The sequence below is a fragment of the Notamacropus eugenii genome, chromosome 5 (genome assembly GCF_028372415.1).
Source record: "Notamacropus eugenii isolate mMacEug1 chromosome 5, mMacEug1.pri_v2, whole genome shotgun sequence".
NCBI lineage: Eukaryota > Metazoa > Chordata > Mammalia > Diprotodontia > Macropodidae > Notamacropus > Notamacropus eugenii.
Window position 1 is genome coordinate 382,482,171 of NC_092876.1, and position 18,221 is coordinate 382,500,391.

The following is an 18,221-nucleotide window of genomic DNA, read 5'->3' on the forward strand; positions in this document are numbered from 1 at the left end:
CTAAAATTCAAGAAAGATTTCTACAAGGACAGTTGAACAAAAATATCTCTTTCCCAAGCTACCACCACAAGTTCTGTCCCAACACTCTACAGTAGAATACAGGGCCCTCTTCTGTAACCATGGAGACCAAGGAAATCATTGACTTTGTGATGTAAGCAACACATGGTATTGGCAGTTGGCAGAGTTGCTCAACGAAGAAATCATTTTGTGAGGTGACCCCTCAGAGTTGTCCATTTTCTGGGTGATCATTTTCTCACCATTTTTTTTCTTTTCCATGAAGATTTTGTTTCAAAATTGATGTTTTTCTCAATTGCTTTCAGTTTCTTGCAATCACAGCTATTGTCTGTCTTGGAAAGATCTGGAAAGAAATGAGAAGAGTCACTAAATCTAGACTGGGGCCAAGGCACCATCTGTCTTTCAAGTGAACATGGATTTCGAAGTGCTCTCAGATGGTTTCTGAGGGAACAAGGCTTTACATTAGATCAATGTTTCATAGAAACACATGGGATATTTGGTTTCCCCAAACATGGACCAGTGAGGGGAAAACATCACATTTTACCACTCTCTGTTTCTACATACCCATAGGACACCTTTTTGCACACAACATATGACCCTGCAAGAATGCTCAGGTAGAAGAGCAACAGGGAGGAAAAAGAATCAGTGATCCTAATTACAAACCTAGTTCTGTTCCCCTCTTGAGGATAAATGACCTATAGGGATTAGTTATTTTAGTAAGATTTTGGGGAAAAAAACCAACCCAAAATATAGGAAATCATTCAGGGTTTATTTCCATGATGTGGGAAATTCAGAGGGTCAAAGCTTCCTAGGTATTATAGGAGAAATAGAAGCAGTTCTCTTACTCTTACTATGTTTGACTCAGATGCCCTCAACTTTGAAAAATGCAAAGAAATAAATCAAAAGGCAAAGAGAAATAGACATCAGAATGCGAATGGAAAAAGACATGACAAAAAGGGACATTTAATGTTAGGAATTATTTTCCCCAAGCTCAGAGATGAACATTAAGACAAAATTGAGGAGAGAAAGGAAGTCATTCAGTATTTGATGATGGTATTCACCTCATTTTAAAGAATAACAAATGAGAGTGTCCAAGAAGACTGAGTATGCCTCAGATATTGCGTGTTTGATATTAATGTGCCTCTCTGGTTGCTGCTTTGAGTTAATGATTCTTTATGCCTGCCCTTCAATTTTAAGCTCATTGGCACTGTCATTTCTCCTATTCTTATACACTATACTGAGCACAATATCTGGACCAAGGTTGAGGAACCTGCTGCCTGGAGGCCACATTTGTCCTCCTAGAGCCACATGTGTGGCCTTTAAAGACTGAGTCCAAGCCAAAAGTTCCCAACCCCTGGTTGGAATGATAGTAGTTGTTTTTTTTTTCTTTCTTTTTGTTTTGATGGTCTTTTTAAACATTAATTTATTTGTTTTTAGTTTTCGACAACCACTTTCATAAGTCTTAAAAAGTGATTCTGACACCAAGTGAGTGAAGCAGGAGGGAGATTTTGGGGACAGGTAGGCCACTTATCAGGCTATTGTCATAGTCCAGGGTGGATGGGATGAAGGCCTGTATCAGGTTGTTACTCTGGTAGGGGAGAAAAATGAGAGGACGAATAGCCTGGATGTGTGGGTGGTAAAAGCTGTCAACCTTTGGTGGCCTGTGAAGGATATGGTGTAGAAAGGAGATGTGACGGAAGACCTCTGGGTTGCTAACTTGGGTGACTGGGACTGGGTGGTGCCCTCAGCCTTGATTGGGAGTCAGGATTAAGGGTGTAGGTGGGGAAGGCTCATCAGTTCCGTTCTAGAAATACTGAACTGAGCAAGTTTCTTTTAGTAGAAAATGAGTGAAATCAGTACTTATCTAAATTCAAGAAAGATTTTTACAAGAACAGTTGAACAAAAATATCTCTTTCCCGAGGTACCACCACAAGTCCTGTCCCAACGCTCTCCAGTGGAGAACAAGGCCCACTTCATTCTGCATTCCAATTCCATAGTTCTTTTTCTGGATCTGGATCTCATTTTGCCTCAAGTCCTTTGGGAATGTTTCAGGTCCTTTCATTCCCGTGAAGGGCTAAGTCTATCAGAAACAGTCCTCACACACTGTCCAGGGACTGACTATCTCTACCAGAATGGTAAACTTTTCCTTTTCTCTGTGACACAGCATAGGTGTGTAAGGAACTCCAAATTTTGGGAATACACTTCATGGAAACTGTAATATAAAATAAAACAAAGCCACCACACAGCAAAATGCATTCATGCACGTTGATGTTCCCAAACTTTGAAACATATCTTGAAGCCATACCTATACAGCATTTCCCTGCAAATGAAGAAAGAACACAGTCCTTTTCCAAAGAGGTGTTCTGAGTTAAATGCAGCCATATTTGGGAAACCTGGAAAGCAATGATACACAATGTGTGTCCTAAGTCAAGTTTTTGAACTTTCCTGAGTCTCTCATGTTGTTGGATGAAGGAAGAGAGAGTAGGACAAGAGGTTCTCTGAGGACCTTTCTAGCTCTGAATGTATAGTATCTCAATGGAAAATGACTCCCTGGCTTGGGAAGATTTGTGTGTGTCTCAAATGTGGTGTTCATGGGGATTCAGATGATGGAGGGCTTTGCATCCCAAAATGATATTTCCAAATTTGTCCCAATGGTTTCAGGAAGCCATTGGCTTGGCTGACTTGCAGAGGGCAAGACTGAATGTGCTTTCTACTCAAGGAAGGTGACTCTGACTCCAGGTGCCTGGAGCAGTAGGGAGATTTTTGGTGACAGGTAGACCACTCAGCATGCTGTTATAATAGTCCTGGGTGGAGGCAATGAAGATTTATACATGGGCTGTTACTATGGTGGGGGGGGGAGGGGAAGGAAGAATTGCCTGGATGTGTGGGTGGTAAAAGTTGTCAGCTTTTCATGGCCAGTAATGAAAATTGGTGGGGTACGATTAGAAAGAAGGAGATATGGAGGATGACCTCTGGGTTGTTAGCTTGGGTTACTGGGACTGGATGGTACCCTCAGCCTTGATTGGGAGTCAGGATTATGGTTGGATTTAGGAGGGGAAGTTCTAGAAATAATGAGCTGCATAAGTCTGTGTTCTTAGTTTAAAATTAGCGAAATCAGCATCTATCTAAAATTCCAAACAAATTTCAACAAGAAAAGTTGAGAAAAATATCTCAGTCCCAAGCTATGAAGCAAAATATTCAAAAGCAACCCCTACAGGTCCCATCCCAACAGTCTGCAATGGAGAATGGGGCCCACTTTTGTAACCATGGAGACCAAGGATACATTGACTTTGTGATGTAAACAACACTTGAAATTGGTGTTTTGGAGTGTTGCCCAATGGAGAAATTATTGTTAGGTTCCCCACAACTGTGGTTCAGCTTCAACATGGTGACACTCTTCTTCCCATTCCTTCTTAAATCCACAGTATTTCATTTAGTAATTTGTGTTTTTCTCCTCTGATGTCATATTTTTTTTCAGTCATTATTGTAGCCTTAGAAAGAAATGGAATGTGTCATTTTTTAAAGATTAGGGCAAATACACAGTCTACCTTCTCTGTGAATATCGTTATTCAAAATCATCTCAGCTGGCTTTTTTGAAACTGCCTTTACTTTCAAACAGTGATTCGTAGGATATCATGAGATTATTGGTGTCAGCGAAGACGGAACCATGAGATGAAAATATGACCCTTTATTATAAGTTTCTGCATATTCAGAAGGACATATTTTCATATGCAAGTTATGGTGCCAGAATAATGCAAGAGTGAGAAAAAGAATTACAGGCCTTAATTAACCTCTTAGTTCTTTTTCTCTTTTCAACATAAATGACATACAGGATAATTTATTGTCATTGTCAAAAAATATCCAACAAATCTAATCTTTTATTAGCAAAAACATTTTAACAGGATAAGAAATATTTGTGTGCAAGTTATGTCATCATTTCTCTGATGTCATAGTCTTCAAAAACGAAGGATGAACACAAAAGGGAGTTTCTTCACTAAGAGTTCCTTTTATCCACGAAGTCAGAGTGGATTCCAAATGCAGAATATGAGAGACACTTTTGGACAAGGATAATGTGGGGATTTGTTTGACTTGACTATGTATATTTAAAGCAAGTGTTTTATTTTTCTTTTAACTTAGGGGTGAATAGGAGAGAAAGTGGGACAGGCAGAGGATGCATTGGTTAGAGTACCAGTTCTGGAGTCAAGAAGACTCATCTTCTTGAGTTCCCATCTGTCCTCAGATATGGACTAGCTTTGTGATCATGAGCCAGTGACTCACCCTGTTTGCCTTGGTTTCCTCAGATATAAAAAGAGCTGGAGAAGAAAAAGGCTAACCATTCTATTATCTTTGCCAACAACACCCCAGATGGGGTCACAAAGAGTAAGACATGCCTGAACTACAACAAGGAGACAAAGTAACTGCTTCTTCATTGAAAAATAAGATGGAATTTGTGTGTGTGTGTGTGTGTGTGTGTGTGTGTGTGTGTGTGTGTGTGGTGACTTCTTTTACTTGGAAAGAGGTAACAAAAGAGGTGAGGGGCTGCTCAGCCATTGTTGCTTCTTCTTGCCCCCAGGCATCCATTTCTCCTGTTGGCCACAGCAAACATGGGCTTCAGGAAATTCCATATTTCATCAGTTTCTGTTTCTTCAGAGCGGACTGGGGCAGGTTCTCTGGGCTCATCCTCCCAGCTGTCCTTGACTGACAAAAAGATACTGTTCCACTGTGACTTTATATAAACCTGTTCCTATCCCAGAATTTCCCAATATTTATGTACCAGCAGAACTGGGTTCAAGCCACAGGAGACAAAAATGCACTGGGTTGGCTGGCATTGCAGTTCTCGAAATGTTGCCTTCCTGACCATTTAAGCAACATATTAGGCACCTTTGCCAAAGGTCAATTTCTGTTAGGTGCCCATTGGTGTTCCCTACCACCAGAGAGTTGGCCCCTAAAGTGAGGGTCATTACCATAAGAGGATTTTCTACACATGTGGTTTCCAGCATAGGTCACTGCTGTAGGGAGTCCTGTGCATGAGACAATCTTCTGTGACCTTGGGAGGAACTGGATGTCCTGGTCTCAGCTGAGAACCTGGTAATTCAACAACTCATTCTGGACATTCTTGGCTCTGATTAACTGCTCCTGGGACCACGTCTGGAAGTCTCATACCTTCAGTGAATTCTCCTTTCCACCGCTGGCAACGATGTGGAGTCAGTCAGGCTCCTGGCACATCCTGTACACATTGGGACCCACACTGATTTCTTTGATGGGTACACATCTCTTTGGTGGATACACATTTCTTTGATGGGTACACATTTCTTGAAGGGAACACAGAGGAAGATAAGGGAAAATTCCTCCTTGTATAATGGTATTTTAGGACCCAAAGGGAGGCCAGAGATCAGAGAAGCTAGGGCAGGATACCTGCCAGAGAAGTGACAGCTGCCTTCTTACTAACTGCCCTTTTGTATTGGGAACTTAATAGTCCTTGAAGAACAGGCTTCTGCTTTAGGGAGGAGACAAATAAAATGGAAATTAAAAAAAATACAGGTCCACACCCCTCACACAAACCCCCCCCCCCCCAAATATCTCCCATACACAAATAGAATGTGATCCCACAGGCTAGTTTGGCATATTGTGAACCCTCTCATGGGCAGGCATAGCACTGAATTCAAATGGGAGGAGGGGCAGCGTGGCTCTGATGACTAAAAGATGTTGTATCTCTGTCCATGCCTTCCATCTGACTTCTTATGCTCCTAAGAACACTGCATGCTGGTAAAATGAGTTCTATCCCTAAACATCTTTACAACTCTCCTGTAAACAGAGCCATAAAATGCACATTTTTGTCTGAAATAAAGTTTGCTCTAGTTCTCCTGGGAATCCGAATAACAATAGCTAATATTTATATAGTAGCTACTATGTGAAAAGAACTATGCTAAGCACTTTTACAATTATTATCTCACACAACTAGTGGCTGATGTCCAGTAGGAAGGAACTTAGTTACGTCTTCGTGATTCCAGTCCCAGTGCTCTATGCACTGCACCACCTAGCTGCCATGAATGAACTACCTTTTTCAGAAATAGCTGAACCATCAAAGGTCAAAGGGAAAGAATTATTTTCCAGAAATACGATGCTACATATGGTGTCAGATTCCATTGACAATGTGGATTGACTTTGCTCAACTGCTTTTCTCCCTTCTTCATTCTCAAATAGAAAGAACGATTTTCTAGGGGAGAGAAAGAGGAGAGATAGATTTGAAAATCCAGGTCTCATAAAGACAAAGAAAAAGAAACAAGCAATTTTTTCATCGCACTTTATGTTCCAGACGCTGTGGTAAGTGCTTTAAAATAATATTTTATTTGATCATTAACAGAATATGCTGATAAAAGCTTTTATTAATATATAATTTATTTATTTTTCAGTTTTCAACATTCACTTCTACAAGAATTTGAATTCAAAATTTTCTCCCCATCTTTCCTCATGTCCCACTGCAGGATAGCATGCACCCCATCTACCCCTTCCTCCAGACTATCCTCCCTTCTATTACCACCCCCCTTCTTCTATCCCTATCCCCTCTATTTTCCTATAGGGCAAAACAGATTTCTATATCCCACTGCCTGTACATCTTTTTCCCCAGTTCCATGCAAATCAATTTTTAACATTCTGGAAATACAATCAGGATAATAGAGGATTTAGAAGCTTCTACATTTAGGGATCAGAGAGTTTGGAATATGATACTCCAGAGGTCAAAGGAGGTAAGATTAAAACCAAGAAACACCTATCCAGCAAAACTGAGCATAATATTTCATAGGGAAAATGGAATTTCATTGAAATAGAGGACTTGTAAGCATTCTTTTTGAAAAGACCAGAGCTGCATAGAAAATTTGAATTTCAAATACAAGAATCAAGAGAAGCCTGAAAAGGTAAACTGGAAAAAGAAGCCATAAGGGACTCATTAAAGGTGAAGTATTCATATTTCTACATGGAAAGATGATATTTATAACTCATGAGACCTTTCTTAGTGTGTGTATATGTATGTTCATAGGTATATGTGCATGTATGTATGTGTATACTGTATATGTGTGTGTCTATGAATATATGTATATATATGTGGGTGTATATGTATGTACATATGTTTATATAGACAGAGGGCATGGGGTGAGTGAATATGAAGGAAGGATACCTAAAAAATTAAAGGTTGAGAAGAATGGACTGGGAGAAAGAAAAAGAGGTAGGATGTACTAAATCATCTCACATAACAGAGGCAAGGAAGAGCTTTTACGATGGAAGGGAAGATGAGGGTGGTGAGAGGAAATAAGTGAGCCTTACTCTCATCAGATTTGGCTTCAGAAACACACACCCAACTGGGTATGGAAATCTATCTAAGCCTGCAGGAAGGAAAGAGGGAAGGGGATAGGAAAGGGAGCATAACATAAGGGCCAGCAGATTTGGAGAAGGGGTAATCAGAAGGAAACACTATTGTGGGGGAAAAGGTCAAGGGAAAGATTGGAGTAAATGGAGTGCAGGTCAGGATAGAGGTAAATGGGGTTAGTCTTTCGCAACATGACTGTTATGGAAATGTTCTGCATGTATGGCCTATATCCAATGGCTTACTTTCTCAATGAGGGTGGCTGAGGAGGGAGGGAGAGAAAATGGAACTCAAAGTTTTAATAATGAATGTTAAAAATTATTTTTGCATGAAATTGGATAATAATACATACAGGCAATGGGATCTATCTTGACCTACAGGAAAACAGAAGGGAAGGGGATGGGAGAAGGGGTCGTTAGAGAATGGAGGGCAGCTTGGGGGAAAGGGTGGTTGTAGTACACACTGTCCTGGGGCGAGTGGTAGGGAGAAATGGGGTGAAATTTTAGAATTCAAAATCTTGTAGAAATGAATGTTGAAAACTGAAAATAAATAAATTATATTTAAAAAATAAATAACATCTCACAAAAATAAGTCTGACTTGTTCTAGGCAAAGGGATAGTAGACAGGACAATTAGCACAATCTAGAATAAGAACAGCAACAGTAATTATCAGGTCACATTTTTATGGTACTTCACAGAGTACTCCCAAGTTCTTAATGTTTTTTCCAATGAAACTGCATTAAGACTTTTGGAATACCCTGCATGACCTCATTGGAGTCTCACAGTAGCCCTGTGGAGTATAATTATCCCCATTTTATCAATAAAGGATCTGAGCTTCTGAGAGGTTAACTAATTTTCTAAAGGACACTAAGCTGACATTAGAAAAAGGACCAATGTACAAAGACTTTCTTGTTAGCAAGTCCATCATTTTAAGCACTATATTTTGCTGGCCTTAACTTGTCTTTTTGTTCTTAGCACCAGAATAGACTTGTGTTTAGCAATGCATTTCCATGCCCTATGATGTATACTCCCTCTAGTATTTTTGCAACAGTGCTTTCTTTCAGAGAAAGCAGTGTCAATACTCTTCTTGGATAAGCATAATAAGAGCTAGTATTTCTATAACATTTTAAGCCATGGAATGCGCTTTCCATGTTATCTCATGTGATGCTCACAACAACCCCTGTGAATTAGAGGCTATCTTTATCCTCATTTTCCAGATGAGCTAACTGAAGTAGAATGACTTGCTCAGGATCTCAGTGCTAGGAAGTGTCAAAGGCAGGATTTGGCCTTGGGTCTTCCTAAGTCCAATACTCTACCTATTTTCCACCTCAACATTTTTGAGGCATTAAGGTGACTCAGGAACTAGTCCGTGTGATGATAAGAAGTGATCTGAGCTCTGACAGGAATGCATACACTCCTGGCAAAAGCAGAAGTTCTGTCTTAACACTATTTGCCAGGGTTTTAGCGGACTGAGCTGTGAGACAAAGCATTTACCCTAGTAGTTATGTCTTCTGGAAGACAAACTATACTCAAGTCAAACCTAAGGTGAGCCTTTTTAAGATCTGAGCCTCCTAGGTCCTGGTTACTCTGCCTTGGTCATGTGTAATGACTCTCAGGGTGTTTGCTGCCTGCAAGCCTGTTTCCAATGCTAGAATTCCAGAGCTGCTGCTAAAGCCTCCCAGGGCAGCATGGCAGAATTAGACTCTGACCATGGAGATTACCTGAAATATTAGGCTACCAAAGTTTGTCGCTATTATCTTCCTGAGTCTGAAATGAGGCTGCCCTGGGGGACATCTAAGTGGCCCTCGGTGGATAGAGTAGTGGTCGTGAAGTCAGGAAGACTCATCATTAGCCAAGCATCAGAGCATCCATGGAGTTCGTTGTGCGTGCTTTTGACTCAAAATCAGAGAGGATCAACTGATTGAGACTTTAGTCCCCAGAGATAAATGAATCTCAGAAATGTCTCAGTACCTTTTAAGGAAAAACTGACCTAGCTGGAATAGAGGAAAGGATTATATATAGACACACCAAACATATAATAAATTTGTATATATTTGTATATGCATACACACATATATGTATGTATGCATGCATGTGTATATGTATGTGTGTATATATGGGTAGGTATATAATTTTTTTCTTGTAAATTGTGGAATAAACTATAAGTAGCTTAATCTTAAAGCTAAATTACCAGAAGACTGTTCTGAGTCAGGCCCAATCCAGAAGACTCCTCATTTACAAAATGCTGAAAGATGGCAGGCGGCCTTCTTGGCCTGCTGCAAGGAAATTGCATCTAGTTTTAAAGGCTGCAGTGCTTATGGAGAGCTATTTTCTATTCATCACCAGAATCATTCTGAATTCACCAAAAAGCATCTCAGATATCTGGATTATTATATATCTTATTCTCTTAACCCGGCCTAAGATAGGGGTCAATATAGTATGATGGAAGAGACCATGGGATTTGGAGACAGAGCACCTAGGTGGTAATCCATACCCTCTGTAGCCTATCTTGGGCAAACTCTTTAACCCAAGGGGCCTCCATCCCCTCCTTTGTAAACTAAGGCTTTTCACTTCGATGAACTGTAAGTAGCTGGCTCACAAACAGCACTTTAGAATGAGATGATATGACAAGATGATCTCTAATGTTCTCATACTTTACATTCCTACATGAAATGATACTAGTAACTCATAAGAACTTTCTCATTATTAGGGCAGTTAGGACTCTACAGACAGAGGGCACAGGCATGAGGTGAGTATGATAGGGTGATATTTTTAAAGAAAAATTAAAGGATGAGAAAAAAGAATACACTCTGAGACAGGCAAAGGGGGAGGTAGAATAGGGTAAATTATCTCACATATAAAGAGGGAGGAAAGAGCTATTACAGTGGAGGGAAGAATGGGGGAGGTGAAAGGGAATGCTTGAACCTTACTGCAATCAGAATTGGCACAAAGAGGAAGTACAATATACACTCACAGTTCTCACAGAAGTGAGGGTGGATTGGGGGAGAAAATAGTCAAGAGCAAAACACTTTTGAGGAAGGATGAAGTGAGAAAGAAAAAGAAGAGAATAAACATGGGGACATAGGATGGAGGGAAACAGCCACCATAAATGTGAAAACAATTTACAAGTAAACTGATGAAGGCCTTGTTTCTCCAATATATAAAGTCATATACATGTATAATATGTATAACATATGATATACATATATATATATTTATGTATGTATGTGTATGACAGGGGAACAAGGGGACAGGGGGCCGCGCTCTGCTCCGGAACCACAGCAGGTTCCTCTGGCCCCGCAGCCCAAGGGGCAGCCCGAGGTTCCCCGTGTCCGCCTCAGTGAGAAGGGGCATCCAGGTGGCTGCGGGAGCTGCCTCTGTGAGGCAGAAAGGGGGTTAGGAAGTGATGGGGGGCCGAGCCCAGCCCAGGTGCGGATGGGGGGGTGGTTTGGGGGCTACGTGGGGGAGGACAGCCCCGAGTAGGGTCACGTGGTGGGGCTGGTTGGGTCATGGAGTGAAATTTGTCGGGGATTTTTCAACATCTGCTAATGAAGCCTCTGTCTGGCCAGACATTTTCAATGTCCACTTCGTGTGATTTCTTAGAAATAGAAAAAAGGCTTAAATCTTAAGTGTCCTTTGTACGGAAAATCTCAAATTCTGGTATCTTAGAAAAGATGGATAGTGCTTCAACATCCCTCTTATTTTCTAGATGCAGGAGGGCTTGCTAGATCTTGGGGAGATGTCCGCATGATGGTCTCTGTTCTTGTTCAGTTTAAATAAACAGCTCCGACTTGATATTATCTTGATTAAATCCTGTAGATGGAAAGTCCCGAGCTATTCCTTGGACATAGAGCAATTAAAAAAAAACCCACCAAGTTATTTTCAAAGTTACAAAAGGAACTTATTTTTTCATTTCAAAAGCTGAGTGCCTGTGGATGGAGGTGGAACTTGAACTTTGCCCCAACTTTGGCTCCTTAGCATCATTCCATGCACCATCCTCATTCAGATGACGTCTTTTCCTGTTTACACTGCTATCTGTCACTCGACTTTTGGGTAATCCTTCCAGGTTTGTCAGAATGCCATATGGGTTAATCTGTTGTTTTCAGGCTCAGAATTCAGATTTTAGCACACTTATCATTTAGTGATGAATGAGCTAGCCTGTTCTCCAGCCTCCTTTATGAAGAGAAGTACTGTTCCCTCATAATAGTCCCACCCCTGGGGAGAAGGGAGAAGGTGCTATTCCTTTCTGTTCCCCATCTGGTCTCTTGACTTGGAGGAAGGAGAGTATCACCACTTTCTGCTCCAACATCTTGCCCCCTCAACTCAACTGCCTAAGGTTTTCAAGGACCACCCTGGGATCATGAAACTATAGACACTGAAAAATGTCTTGACATTTTAAAATTTAAAGATTTACCCACTCCCTCTGGTCATGTTATCCATATCAGAGAGATCTGGAACTCTCACAGCTATCAGTAGTGAAAGCTCGTTCTCTGTCACCCTGCCTGGCCTCTCTTATTCTCATCTGTCTCAACCCAGCACTCCCTTCCCTATCCCCAACCCCCAGAGTCCTATTCTAAAGCTAATCATCCTTCCATTTGTGCTCTCTGCAGGGTCTGTTCTGTAGACAATAAATTTCATTTCATCTTAGTTCCTTTCTTTTCCCATTCCTTCCATCTTCTGGTTCTCCCTGAGCCCTGAATATCTGCTGATGACACAGCTTCCCTGGCCACCCTAGTTTCTGGCACTGGTTCTACTCAGTCCCCCAGCATTTCTGAAGTCAAAGGAACTAGGATTAAAACCAAGAATCACCTACCCAGCAAACCTGAGTATAATACTTCAGGGAAAAAGTGGCCATTCGATGAAACAGAGGACTTTCAAGCATTCTTGATGAAAAGACCAGAGCTGAATAGAAAATTTGACTTTCAAACATAAGAATCAAGAGAAGCATGAAAAAGTAAACAGGAAAAATAAATCATAAGGGACTTACAGTTGAACTGTTTACATTCCTACTTGGAAAGAGAATATTTGCAACTCTTGAAACTTTTCTCAATGTTTGGGTAGTTGGAGGGATTATACACACACACGTGCTCACACACACACACACACACACACACATAAAGAGAGAGAGAGACAGAGAGCACAGGGTGAGTTGAATAGGGAGGGATGATATATAAAAAATAAAATCAAGAGGTGAGAGAGGAATATATGGGGAAGTGAAAGGGAGAAATGGAATGGGGCAAGTTATCTCTCATGAAAGAGGCAAGAAAAAGCTTTTGCAATGGAGGGGAAAAGGAAGGAGGTGAGATCGAAAAAATGAAGCTTACTCTCATCTCATTTGGCTTAAGGAGGGAATGACACGCACACTCAATTTGTTATGAAAATCTGTCACACTACAGGAAAGCAGGGGAGAAGGGAATAAGTGGCATGGGGGGATGATAGAAGGGAAGGGAAAGGGTAGGAGAGAGTAATTAAAAGTAAACACTTTTGGGGAGAGACAAGGTCAAAAGAGAGAACAGAATAAATAGGGGCAGCATAGGATGGAGGGAAATAAGGTTAGTCTAACATAACATGACTATTATGGAAGTCTTTAGCAAAATTACACATATATAGCCTATATTGAATTGCTTGCCTTCTCAGTGGGGATGGATGAGGATGGAGGAAGTGAGAGAAGTTGGACCTCAAAGTTTTAGGAATAAATGTTGAGAATTGTTTTCGCATGCAACCTGGAAATATGAAATACAGGCACTGGGTTATAGAAATCTATCTTGTCCTACAAGAAAAGAGAGAAGATGGGGATAAGGGAAAGGAGAGGTGTGATAGAAGGGAGGGCAAATTGGAGGAATTGGTAATCAGAATGCACGGCGTTTTGGGGTGGGAGAGGGGAGAGATGGGGAGAATATGTGGAACTCACAATTTTGTGGAAATGAATGTTGAATACTTAAAATAAATAAATAAACAGGGAAATGATGTCTACGCTCTCTTTTGCATTATGGCTTTCAGGTAGTTCAGTCCTTTTTAAATTGTCTCTCTCCTGGATCTATTTGCCAGATCAGTTGTTTTTCTAATGAGATATGTCACATTGTCTGCTATTTTTTCATTCCTTTGATTTTGTTTTATAACTTTTTTGATTTTGCATAAAGTCATTAGCTTCCCTTTGCTTCATTCTAATCTTTAAGGAATTATTTTCTTCAGTGAACTTTTTGGTGTCCTTTTTCATGTGAACAATTCTGCTTTTTAAAGCATTCTTCTCCTTAGTGGCTTTTTTGATCTCTTTTGCCATTTGGGTTAGTCTGTTGTTTAAGGTGTTTTTTTCTTCAGCAGTTTTTGGCTTCCCTTTAGCAAGTAGTTGTTTCTATTTTTCATGATTTTCTTGCATCACTTTCATTTCTCTTCCCAGTTTTTGCTGCACATCTCTTACTTGATTTTCAAAATACTTTTGGAGCTCTTTCATGGCCTGAGACCAGGTGATATTTTTCTTGGAGGCTTTGAATATAGAAGCTTTGACCTTGTGGACTTCTTCTGTTTGAATGTTTTGGTTTTCCTTTTCACCAAAGTAAAATTCTATAGTCTGATTCTTTTTCTGATTTTTGCTCCTGTCCCTATTCATTTACTTGATTTTTTACTTCTTTGTCAAGGTAGTTATCTGCTTCCAGTGAGGGTGGGGGTGTACTATCAACTGCTCGATCACCCCACATTCCGTGAGCCCTAGAAACAGCCACTGCCATTGATGTGGCTTCTGGTGGGGCCAGACCACTTTACCTTCTCACACAGGTCTGACAGGTTTTTTCCACTGATCTTCTAATTTCTCCTCAACGTTTTGGGGTTGTGAAGCCTGAAAACTGCTACAAGTGCCAGAGATTCAGTCTTGCCCCACTTCCCCAACCCAGAGGCCTGCTCAGGTCCCATTTGTGCTGGCACGAATCAGGCTGACTGTTGTCTGCTCACAGTGTGTTGTGCTTCCTGTCAACCTTCCAGCCCACCTTGACCTGGAGAGTGGCTTCACTCCATCATTCTGTGGGTTCTGCGGCTCCAGAAGTTGTTTAGAGTAATTGTTACAGGCTGAGCTTGGGGGAAGAGCTGTAGCAAGTCTCTGCTTCTACTCTGCCATCTTGGCTTCCCCCCACAGTTGCATGTCCAATTCAGTGATCTCCTCTTTGTTTTATTCATGCAAGCATTCAGAGATATAAAACTTCCCCTAAGATTTGCTTTTACTGTGTCCTGTATGTTTTGGTAGGTTGTCTCATTATTGTCATTCTCTTGAATGGAGTTGTTTTTTTTTTTTGACCCATTTTTTATGATTAGATTACTTACTTTCCAATTAATTTTTGGTTTATCTTTCCATGGCCCTTTATTACATATAATTTTGATTGCTTCATGATCTGTAAAGGATGCATTGACTACCTCTGCCTTTTTGCACTGAATTGTGAGATTTTATTCCATAGTACAACGTCAATTTTTGTGTATTGTGTCATATGTCTGCCCAATTCCCCTCGCTGTGCTAAGGCATGCCTGGGGTCCTGGTGTTGGCACTTACTGGCTCCTTCCCCTTGGGCTCAGGCTCTCCTGCTGGTTCACTGAGGTGAGGTGGGGCTTGCTGGGAACCTCCAATCCTGCACTGGTCCCATTTACCCACAGCAAGAGGATCCCTTCCTTTCAGTCTCACTAGCCTCCCAAGCTAGAACACTGCTGTACTCATTCTGCTGGACCCACAAATCTGAGATTTTTCCTGGAGCAATATTTTCTGGGTTTTTCAAGGTCAAAAAGGGGAATGAGAGCATTTATGGTTTACTATGCTATCTTGGCTCTCAGAAGTGCAAGTAGGTGATTTTCAAACATGTAGTCTGTGAGCTGATAGCCTCAGGAGTGGCTGCTGCTGATACTGGAAAACCTGCACTTCTCTCTCTCTCATTTCCACCTCACTCCTGTCCTGTGCTGAGACATTGGGGAATCCTCACTACGACTTCTGATTCAGTCCACCTGAGGCATTCCCATGCTGTGCTATGGAAGTCTGGGCTGGTGTAGCCTGTGTGTTCTGTGCTCCCCCAGCCACATATAATGGATCCTTCCCATCAACCTTCTAGGCTGTATTGGGCTAGAAATCTGCCATACTCTGTCTCCTAGTGGATTTTTGCACTTTAAAATTTGTCCAGATTCACTTTTTAAAGATATCTGAAGGAGTTTGTGGAAGAGCTCAAGTCCCTGCTTTCACATTCCCATCGTGGCTCTGCCCCTCAATCTCTTTTTCTTAGGATAACAATTCCTGTTTTCTACAATGTAATCCTCATACGTTCATGGTTTCCTGATCCCTTTCATTATTCCCTAATCATTTTTCATTGGACATATTTCAGCTTGACAATGTCCCTTCTAAAATCCAGCCCCTAGATCTGAACACAGTACCCCAGGTGTGATATGACTAACAAAAAATACATTGGGCCTATTGATTCTTTCTCTGGACACTATAATTATATTAAAGGAGCCTAAGATTCCATTAGAATTTTTAGCTGCTAACTCCTATTGAGCTTGTAATTAAACCCCTAATGCATTTTCTACTTCAAATGGTGTCTAGCTATCTCTCCCATCCCATATTTGTATAGTTAGTTTCCTAAATATAAGTACAAAACTGCACATTTTTCCCTTAAATTTCCTCTTCTCAATTTTGCTCACTCTTTCAGACTGCCAAAGTAATTTTCCATCATAATTCTATTATTCAATATGGCAGCTATCCTTCCCAGATTTGCATTATGTACTACCATTACCATCATCACATTTTTATTTTCAACTAAATCACTGAAGAAATGTCATTGATCTGAGGTTGAAAATGGAATGTGTAGCATAATGTTGGAGATCTCCATCAAACTGATAACTATCTATTAATAATAATAATAACAGGGGCAGGTAGGTGATACCATGGGTAAAACACTGGCCCTAGAGTCAGGAGGACCTGAATTCAAATCCAGCCTCAGACACTTGATACTTACTGGATGCATGACCTTGAGCAAATAACTAAACCCTGAGTATCTCACCAAAAAATGATAACAGCCAGCATTTATGTAAATCTTTAAGATTTGCAAAGTGCCTTACAAATACCGTCTCATTTTGTCATCATAACAATTCTGGAAGAAGGTAGGTGTTATTATTATTCCAATTTTGAACACAATGAAACTGCAGCAGAGTGTGACTTACCAGAGTCACACAGCTGGAACAGAATGAGGTAAAATTCGAACTCAGGTCATCCTGACTCCAAGTCCAGCTTTCTGTGTTGCCTTTCATCGATAAACATTCTTTGAAACTTGTCACTTAATCACTTCTCTGCGTTTCCCCATGTCATCCATAAAGACTTTTGTAAGATACTCTGTGGAGTGCTTTGCTAAAATTTGGTTGTGCTAAATATATAGAATTTTCCTGATCTAGTAATTCAATAACCTTGTCAAAAAAAAAAAGGAAATGAGGTTATTGTTCTAGCATAACTTTCTCAAAATGAGTCCATGCTAGCTCAGGATGATTGCTGTTTTCTAAGTTCTCACAAATCATTCCTTTTCACGAGTTTTCCAGTTTTTTTATTTCTCCAGAGTTCTGATAGGAGCTAATGATAAACTCAGGAGCTTGTAGTTTGCCACGAATGTGTTCTTGTAAATTGGAATATTTTACTCATCACCAGTACTAAGTTACTGGTCCAGTTTTCCCTTCACTTCCTGGTTCTTCAAAGAGTAACTTACACTAGAGAACTAGCAATCCCACCTGCAGGTTGTTTGAATTCCTTGAGAAGCAGTTCATCCAGCTGTGGTGATTTCAGTTCATTAAAGAAAACAAGGTATAGTCTTAACATATCCTTACTTATCTTTGTTCTCAATTTTCTCCTAAATTTCTTTGTTCTGGACTTTTCAGATTGAAGACTATTCTTCTTTTAAGTTTTTCTGTTAACCCTTTTTTATAAGCTAGTAATATTTCATTAACCCCCTTCTCCCCATTCAATCCCCCACCTTATTGGAACAAAGAAGAATATTTAAGCAAAGACACTGAAAACAAATAATATATTCCACATTACACTTATGTAGTTCCCATTTCTCTCCTGAGAGGATGAAATAAACGTCCTTATCAGTCTTTCTAGACCAAGAACTTTCATTCTATTCATCAGAATAAAATTGTTCTACAAAGTTTTAGAACATTTATGCTATTTTATTCATTTTAAATATTACCTTGATTTTTCATTCTTCATACTGCCAAAGTCTTCCCATGTTTCTCAGAAGTTTTCATAATCATTTTTTTTTACATATTAGTAATGTTTCTTTATATTCACATATCACAATTTGTTGAGCTATTCCCAAAAGGCATCCACTTTATTTAAAGTTTTTTGACATCAAAAAGAGTGGACATTGTTATATATGTCTATATATTTATTTATACATATACAGATATGTATGGGTGCAGATATATGAGTGCCTGTGTGTGTATATATATATATATATATATATATATATATATATATATATATATATATATATATATATATATATATATATATGTGAGTGTAAGTGTATGTGTGTGCACACATATCTACTTTTTAGCTGCTATTGACATTCTGGGGGTATATGTCCAGAAGTGAGATCTAAAGGTATGAACGATGTAATAACTGTTCTCAAATAACCCTAAATTGATTTCAGAATGGTTGGGCTAGTCCGTAGCTCCACCAACAGTACATTGGTACGCACTCAAGACAATTCCCCTTGGAAAGAGAAAGCAGAAACAATGTGCTTAGGAGTGAGGGGATGGAATTAGGAACGATTCGTTGAAGTGCTTCATGGTATATGACCCCGAATTAGGTTTTTAACCAGTGAACCGATTTTTCT

At 40.1% G+C, this 18,221-nt stretch overlaps 1 protein-coding gene and 1 pseudogene across 1 annotated transcript in view; both read right to left on the minus strand.

The window, feature by feature from the left end:
• Positions 1-27: 27 nt before the first annotated feature.
• Positions 28-18,221, minus strand: part of LOC140506820 (claudin-34-like) — a 44,548-nt gene continuing 26,354 nt past the window's right edge. The window contains exon 2 of the transcript XR_011968099.1: positions 28-358. The gene's annotated coding sequence lies outside the window, so the exon portion shown is untranslated. The remainder of the gene's footprint in view (positions 359-18,221) is intronic.
• LOC140506818 (WD repeat-containing protein 74 pseudogene) lies at positions 4,257-5,565 on the minus strand (annotated as a pseudogene).